The sequence below is a fragment of the Marmota monax genome, unplaced genomic scaffold, assembly GCF_021218885.2.
Source record: "Marmota monax isolate L192 unplaced genomic scaffold, Marmota_monax_Labrador192_F-V1.1 WCK01_AAM20220418_F8-fsc00091, whole genome shotgun sequence".
In the NCBI taxonomy this organism is placed as follows: Eukaryota; Metazoa; Chordata; class Mammalia; order Rodentia; family Sciuridae; genus Marmota; species Marmota monax.
This window is the reverse complement of record NW_026692434.1, coordinates 1,225,885-1,234,504: the sequence shown is the minus strand read 5'-3', so window position 1 is coordinate 1,234,504 and position 8,620 is coordinate 1,225,885.

The window sequence follows — 8,620 nt, the reverse complement described above, 5'->3', positions numbered from 1 at the left end:
TAGCCAGTTTGCATAGACCATTGTTGCTAATTGAGATAGTATTTCAAGTTGTAGTCCTTTTGTGAATTATATTGTGTTTCATTGAGTAAGGTGTAGCAAATGGCATAGGGAAATCAATCTACCTGGTGCTTATTAAGAAGGTATTATTATATGGGGCTGGGTTTGTGGCTTGGTGATAGAGTGATTGCCTAGCCCATGTGGCGCACTGGGTTTGATCCTCAGTGCCTTATAAAGATAAGTAAATGAAAGTATTGTGTTCATCTACAAAAACAAATGTTTTAAAAGAAGCTATCATATGGCAGGCACTGGGGTAAATGTTATGTTTTCTAATATAAATATTCTATATTCTCTCTCTGCCCCTGCTTCTCTCTCTCTCTCTCTCTCTCTCTCTCTCTCTCTCTCTCTCTCTCTCTCACACACACACACACACACACACACACACACACACACACACACTCCTACCTTTACCTAACTTCAATATAGACATAACTAACTTCTTTATACAGAAAGGGATACTCTGGGTTAAAAGAAGTCTCATGCTTTCATCTCCTTTAAGCTTGTTATTCACTTAGGTAGAAGTGAAAAACCATTTTTTTCTCTATACCAGTGGTTCTCCAGATTGGAAGTCCTGTTGAAATAGATAAAGTTGAATCTCACTCCCAGGAATTCTGACAGTAAGTCTAGAGTGAGGTTCCAAGTATATGTTTCTAAAAAGTTCCCCAATGAAACATACATCCCAGATGGATCATATTTTGAGAATCACTGTTCTATAACTGATATATTTTCTCCATATCTACTTCTCTCATCAATCTGCATGTTCTCCTTGGGGAAAGTGTTTTTGGAGATCAGAATCCTTAAGTCAAGAGTAATTTAATACGTCTCTTTCATCATGTACAACACAACAATATATTCAATGTGTTTGTAGTATTTGTGGAATATGATAATACTAAAGAGGCATAAAAGTTGTAGAGGGAGTGGTGTAGGGCAGGAGAAATAGTGAATCTGTGACAATACAAGATTAAAAGTGATTGATTAATAAGAAATATTTCACTAAGGATTGGTAGCAGAAAGTAAAATAAATGTCATTTAGAATTCGCTGGTTTATTTTAGATAGTGGAGTGCTTACATAAAAATGGATTTAGAATAATGAAACTCAAAGAAAACTGCTAGAAAAGTAAAGAATACATTATAGAAAAAGTGAAATGATATTTATTGTAAGTATGTGACATTTGTAGTTAATATAGACAGGATGTCAGTACAATTTTCTAAATGAGAACTCAGATTTAAATTTTAATGGTTCTTCAAAAGTAGGATCAAAATGGGAGCAGTTAATATATTTCCTCATACAGAGAAATAAATACACATTCTTGAATCCACAGATAAAACCCACTATGTAGTTTTGATTTTTCATTCCTAGAGATCAATTTATCACTTATGTTCCTACCTCAGAAAGTACTGTGTTCAACCAAATCCCTAATCCCAGTGAAAATATTTGAATCCATATGTATAAAGTCAAAATTTAAGTTTTCTCCATTCTTTCAAATTTATAATATGTTACAAAGTTGATTAAAAATGAACTTATTTTGAATTGACATAATGTCATGCTGAATGGAGTCTCCAATTTTAATAATCTTCCTTTAAATTTATTAGTAAAAGTAATATCAGAAACAATGGATGTTATTAGTTTAAAATACTATTTGAATCCAGAACCTCTAGAAATATAAAATTTAGTAAAGAATTATTGAAAATATAATGAGTTGATAAAATTTGGAGATTGCAATAAAGGTAAGGTAGGGATTTTACAAATTGAGCAAAATAATAGAGTATTTGGACTGTTCATGAACAGGGGATCTGGTTAGGGTGCCACTGACCAAACTGTCATTTTCAATAAACAAAATTGAAAAACTAGGGATAACTCTGTATAGAAGCAAAGATAGGTATTACATGTTGGTACTAGCCCCACTTTGTATGTCTAGGTGTTAAATGAGTTTATTTTAATTACAAAATCAACATAAGAAGAGTGATGCATTCAGCAGTCAGGTGTTGAACACCAACTGTGCTTAATGCCTATAAAAGCCATTGCTTTTGTGATGAGACTCTACCCAGAACAACACAAAGCAGAATAAAATGTGACAGCCAAGGTGAACTTGAAATCTAAAAACAATGACCAAAACCATAGAACACATGTGATAAATAACATGTGACAAGATCGAGATTGCAGCTGTGGGTAGGCAAGCTATATTATTAAGTGGAATTTTCAAGGTGAGAGTTCAGGGTTTTATTGAAGGTGGACTGGAGCTGGGATAAGGGCTCTCACGTGGGGCTGGCTGGGGCTTTACCAGGTGGTGGTGATTTACTACTCACACCTAGGGTGATATTGGGGATCAGCTTATCCGCTTGCTCAAATGTGGGAAAAAGGAAAGGGTGAGGCTTGAAGCTGTCAGCACTTATCAAAATTGAAGTTGGAATATTTATTTTCATTTACTCCTGATATCTAATGGCTGAAACAAGCCATATTTCATTTAATGGAATTTTAGCTTATGTAAATAAGTCATGAAAGTGTTCTATGAGGCTATCATGTAATGCTGAGGCCAGGCAAAAGAGAGCAGGATGCCCCCACTCCCTCATGCACCAGTCAATTCCCCTCAAATATGGAGGAGTCTCTCTCTCTCTCTCTCTCTCTCTCTCTCTCTCTCTCTCTCTCTCTCTCTTTTATCCTTTAAACAAAACTTGTTTCTCTTGCCTCAGCGTTTCTCAGGTGTTCAATCTTCAACATCAAGGAAATAGACCCAAATCCTTATTTTCAACCCGAATCCTTATTTTCAACACAGGTATCATCTCTGGTCTAAAAGCCAGTTATGCAGGTAAAAATTCTATTGAGTCTCTTGTTTGAATATTGCATTTTTTTGGGCGGGGGATTGACATGAAAAATGATGTCTGTAGTCATGATTGAGAATGTCTGGAATTCCAAAGAGGACAAGAAGCATATTTGTGAGGACTTGTACCGTGTCTTTAGTCTGTATGTAGGATATTTGAAGCATCAATCGATGCTATGAGGACACTCTGGACGGGCAATAGCCCCTACCTGATATATTCTTCACCACATGATTCTTTTCTCTGCTCTTACTCTAAATAAAATAATTGACAAAAATAATGAAATTGCTATATTTTTTCAGAAGGTGGATGAATGTAAAAATGGTGAATTCTTAGAAATATTTAGCAAGTCAAGAAGGCTCTCTGTCATTGTTTGGTAGCCCTATGACTGAAGGATACGAACATTGCCACTGTACTCAAATTTAAGAACAAACTAATACTCAGGCAAAGTGTCCATATAACTGCAAACAGTGGACTCAGAAGGTATGAGATATGAAGATTTTTTTCACCATTCTGTAGACTCTCTCATCACGTTATTGATTGTTTCCTTTGCCGAGGAGAAGCTTTTTAGTTTGAATTCATCTCATTTATTGATTCTTGATTTTACTTCTTGTGCTTTAGGAGTCTTGTTAAGGATGTCAGTCCCTAAGCTGACATGATGAAGAATTGGGACTACTTTTTCTTCTAGTAGGTACAGTGTCTCTCTTCTAGTGCCTAAGTCTTTGATCCACTTTGAGTTGATTTTCGTGCAGAGTGAGAGACAGAGGTTTAATTTCATTTTGCTACAAATGGATCTAAAGTTTTCCCAACACCCCTTGTTGAAGAGGCTATCTTTTCTCCAATGTGTGTTTTTGGCACGTTTGTCTAGTATGAAATATTTGTATTTATGTGGGTCTCTGTATCTTCTGTTTCATACCATTGGTCTATATGTCTATTTTGGTACCAATAGAACACTAATCTCCAAGATATATAAAGAACTCAAAAACTTAACACCAAAACAACAAACAACTGAATCAATAAATGAGCAAAGGAACTGAACAAACACTTCACAGAAGAAATACAATTGATCAACAAACATGAAAAAATATTCACCATCTCTAGCAATTATAGAAATGCAAATCAAAACTACTCTAATATTTCATCTCACTCCAGTCAGAATGGCAGATATTGGGAATACAAGCAATAATAAGTGTTGGCAAGGATGTGGGGGAAAAGGTACACTCATACATTGCTGGTAGGATTGCAAATTGGTGCAACCACTATAGAAAGCACTATGGAGATACCTTAGAAAACTTGGAATGGAACCACCATTTGACCCAGCTCTCCAACTCCTTGGTTTATACTCGATGGACTTAAAATCAGCACATTACAGTGACATAGCCACATCAATGTTTACAGCATCTCAATTCACAATAGCTAAACTACAGAACCAATCTAGATGTCCTTCAACAGATAAATGAATAAAGAAAATAAGGTATATATACACAATGGAATATTATTCAGCCTTAAAAAAGAATGAAATTATGGTATTTACAGGTAAATGGATGGAACTAGGGAATATCATGGTAAGTGAAATAAGCCAATCCTGAAAAACTGAAAGCCAAATGTTTTCTCTGATAATCAGATGCTGATCCATAGTGTGTGGGTGTCAGGAGAATGAAGGAACTTTGGTTTGTGTAGAGGGGACTGAGGGGAGGAATGCGGCTGTGGGTATGGGAAAGATGGTAGAATGAGACAGACACTATTACCCTATATACATGTGTGATACTGGAGTGAATCTTCAAATGTACAGCCAAAGGAATGAGAAGTCATGCTCCATTTGTGCACAATATGTCAAAATGCATTCTATTATAAAATAAATAAATAAATAAATTAATTAATTAATTAAGAAAAAAACAAATAAGATATGAATAACTGACTAAGAAAGGAATAATGAGAAGCAGGAGCCAGAACTAAGAAAATGAGTTTCTGGTTTTGGAAGAATGAACAGTATTAAAGTAGATACATGAAAGATGGATTTCAGTGAGAAAGGAAGCAAAAAGGATTACAACTCAGGCTGAAATAAGGCTTAGCACTGTGGTGAAGTCCATAGAATGGTAAAAATCAGGCATATATGGTAGCATTATTTATCATAAAAATTGACAATGCAATCAGTCTGTGTATGAATTTCAGAAGATAAGAATAAATGACAACATGTTCCGTTAAAATACCCAGAAATCTCAATATGATTAGATCAAAATACCATGTTCTTAATTTAGTGTCCTTATTTAGCGTATTTCTTTCACACTGGGATTAGATTCAGGAGCTAATGCCAACCGTCCTTCACTTGAGGGACTCTGTGGGTCCAATGTAAGAATCTGAGGGAAGAATGAGAACTGACAACTGACTTAGTTGCTTAGCAGTTGTTTTTTGAAAAACAGTGAAAGAATTACAATATCACTAGTATATATATTTCATCCTAATTTTTACTGCCTACTGGTTTTCATTGTTTTATATTTCCAGCAAAAGATATTACATTTTTATCTCCTATCATCAAATTATACTAAACAGTTCAGGTAGTTTTCAGAATGAGTTTGCACAGTATGTGTGGCACTTTGGTTAATAAAAACAAGATTTTTTTAAAGAAAATAAATTATCATTGTTTTCAACTAAATCAGTCCAAATAAGCATAATTATTTTAAATGACCAGTTTCTCATTACTGCACTGTATTGATCTGTGGTTGATTAATTAGGAATTTGTATCCTATTCTGATTCAACCTATTTTCAGTAAGGTATTATTTTTCAGGCTTACAAATGCAATTTGGGGAGGTTGGGGGCTTTAAGTATCATCAAAAGAAATCTAAACAACTATCTGTTTAAGAATGAATAGATTCAAACCATCACAAATAAAAAGAGAAACATGTTGCAAGTTGTAACATTATTTTAAGAAATAGACTTCATATATATTATTCATATATCTATGTGGTCCCAGAATTTACAATTCAATTGGAAATTATATTTTCTAAATTCACCTTGGCTTAGTCATTACCTAATCTTCCAACTAATTATTTCCTGTTTGATCTCTCCCTTTTTTGTTAGTCTATTAAAAGAGGCACATCTCATCTAATCATCTTAATTCATATAACTCATATTTTTAGTCTAAAAAACACATTATTTATAGACCTATTAAATAATGTTTTTTAAGTCTGTTTGAACCAATCAATTGAAAGGAGAAGTTGTCAATAATACTGCTGCTAAACTCAAATGAGATTTAAAAGAGAACAGATGTTGATTGTGTATCCACTCTAAACTAAGTTCTCTGTAAGTTTTGTAATTTCAAAGAATAAAACTTTATTCAATTTGTTTGCTCAGATCTGACAATGAGAAACAGACAAACAGAACAAAAAATAAAACACAATATGATGTGAATCTTATAGTTGATGGGTACACTATATATTTTGGGGAAGAAGAATATCAGTGGGTCTTAATAGCGAGTTAGGTGGTGGAAGATTTTTTATTTTATTTATTTATTTATTTATTTTTAAGATCACAGATTTGCCAGTCTGCCAAGTAGGGAAGCACATTCTAAGTCAAGAACGTACTATATGCTATATGTCCTATGCAACAGGAATGAAGCAACACAGAATATCAAACAACTTAGAATAGCCTTATTATCAGAAACTGCTGGTTGCCTGTTAAATGCAGTGCTTCCTCCACAGCTAGGAGAAGTGTATTTACCTAGGCCTCCTATGTTCTCTTTATAAGTAGCTAGTTTCTTAAATGGGGAGTCCTTTATGTATCCAGTCCCCTGGCAGGCACAACAATGCATGTTCACTAACTTTTCTTTCTTCTTGGCTGCATTGGAAAACCACATTTTGAAGAGCTCTTGATGATACCACCAATTTTATGTGAAAGAATCTTTGCCTACAGGAATGGCATCTGCCAGGGTAGTGGATATACAAAGGACATACAAGGACTCTACTTTTAAGAAACTTGCTACCTATAAAGAGAACATAAGAAGAGGCAGAAGTAAACTTCTCCTAGCTGCAAATGAAGGACTAGCAGACACAGTGTTTTGTTTCCCAGACAGTTTGATTGTCCCAGTGGACACACAGGAAGACATCTGCCATCACTCTTGTGTCTGGGTGCGTCAAGGGTCATGTAATGTACAGCAACTCCAAGTTCAAACTTAAGTCTCTCCTTCCGTCCTTCCCTGTTTCAGTTCCATCCTGTCAGAGAGCAGTGTCACATATGGCAAGAGCTCAACTCTCTGAGTCACAAGTTGTTGGAAAGCTGCCTAGCCAAAAATACCAAAATTAGACTATATGTCAGTAAGAAATAAATACATTTTATTTTTTTCACTGAGATTTTATGGTTTATTTTTACTTTCAAGCACTAGGGTAACTTACCTGACTAATTTCCATTTTGTGTGACAGTAGGCACTCAATACAAACACATTGTAGAATACTGATTTCACCAAGTCATGTTGATAAGCAGGGCAATTATTAGCCAAATGGTTAATTGCATAAATTCTGAGATTTACCTTTCACAAATCTCTATCCAGGTCTTGCTTTTTGCATTTGTTGTTATTTTGTTTCATTTGCTTCGTTTGTTTTTGTTTTTTCTCCTTAGTCCATCTTTAGTCATCTGTAGAGTTCAGATAGTACCCTGACTGTACTCTCCTCATGTTTCATTGTAACCATCACACAGAAATCCCTCCACTCCTTAGGATACCTGTGACAAATTGCATCTTTCTCTGTGTGGAGTCTCATCCTAGAAGCCAAATATCCATGAGATAGGAGAAAGGTCCCTGCTCTGTGGTGGACAAAAACACAAGGAAAAGTCAGAAAGAACTGGAGTCATCACCACTTATGAAAATCAACTGTCACAAATGCAAAAACAAAACAAAGAGAATAGGAGGATGCTGGATGATATTTGTTTTGTGCTAGGTACTACCTGAGAAATTATTGTGTCCATGACTCTACATAAACCTTTGTCATTATGCAGAAAGGTAGAAAATAGTATAATTAAGGTTTTACAGAGAAAGCATATAGGACTCAATAATATTAAATAATTTAGTAAGTCGCAGGGATTCATGTTAATAAAAATATATCTAAAGTAAGTAAATAGAAATCTAAAAAGACAACAATGCTGAAAACATTCATTGGAGAAGAAAACAATTAAATTTCATACCATCATTTTTTCAGAAATTATAATAACCTATATAGTTTTTTGTTCTTTCTTATTGATGGGCCACATTTTATATATACATATTTATATTTTAATATATAATTTTATGTATATATTAAATATATATAATTTATATTAAAATATATTATATTATTCATACACATGTAATGTTCATTTTATTTGCATTGTGAAGATTATAATGCTTTCATGGTACAGATAACTATGGATCCAAAATTTTATATCACGTAGGAAGTAATGAAACACTCAGCATGAGAAATCGACACACTCTGATTCCATATCCCATGCACATTCACTAATCCTACTCTTAAACTGAATTAGTGAAATATTTTTATGAGATACTGACATATTTGAGTTCTGGTCTTGTCTCTTCCTCAATTTTGTGTGATTTTGAAAATAAATGATTCAAAGCTATCATTTTGTCATCTTTAGCATTCATTCCTTACCTGCCTTTTTTTTTTCTAATTTAAACCTAGATGGTTTAGACTGATAATGTCTCATATCAATTTCTCTTTCCCACCTTACTTGCACTTACACTTCATTTTCTTAATCCAAGTT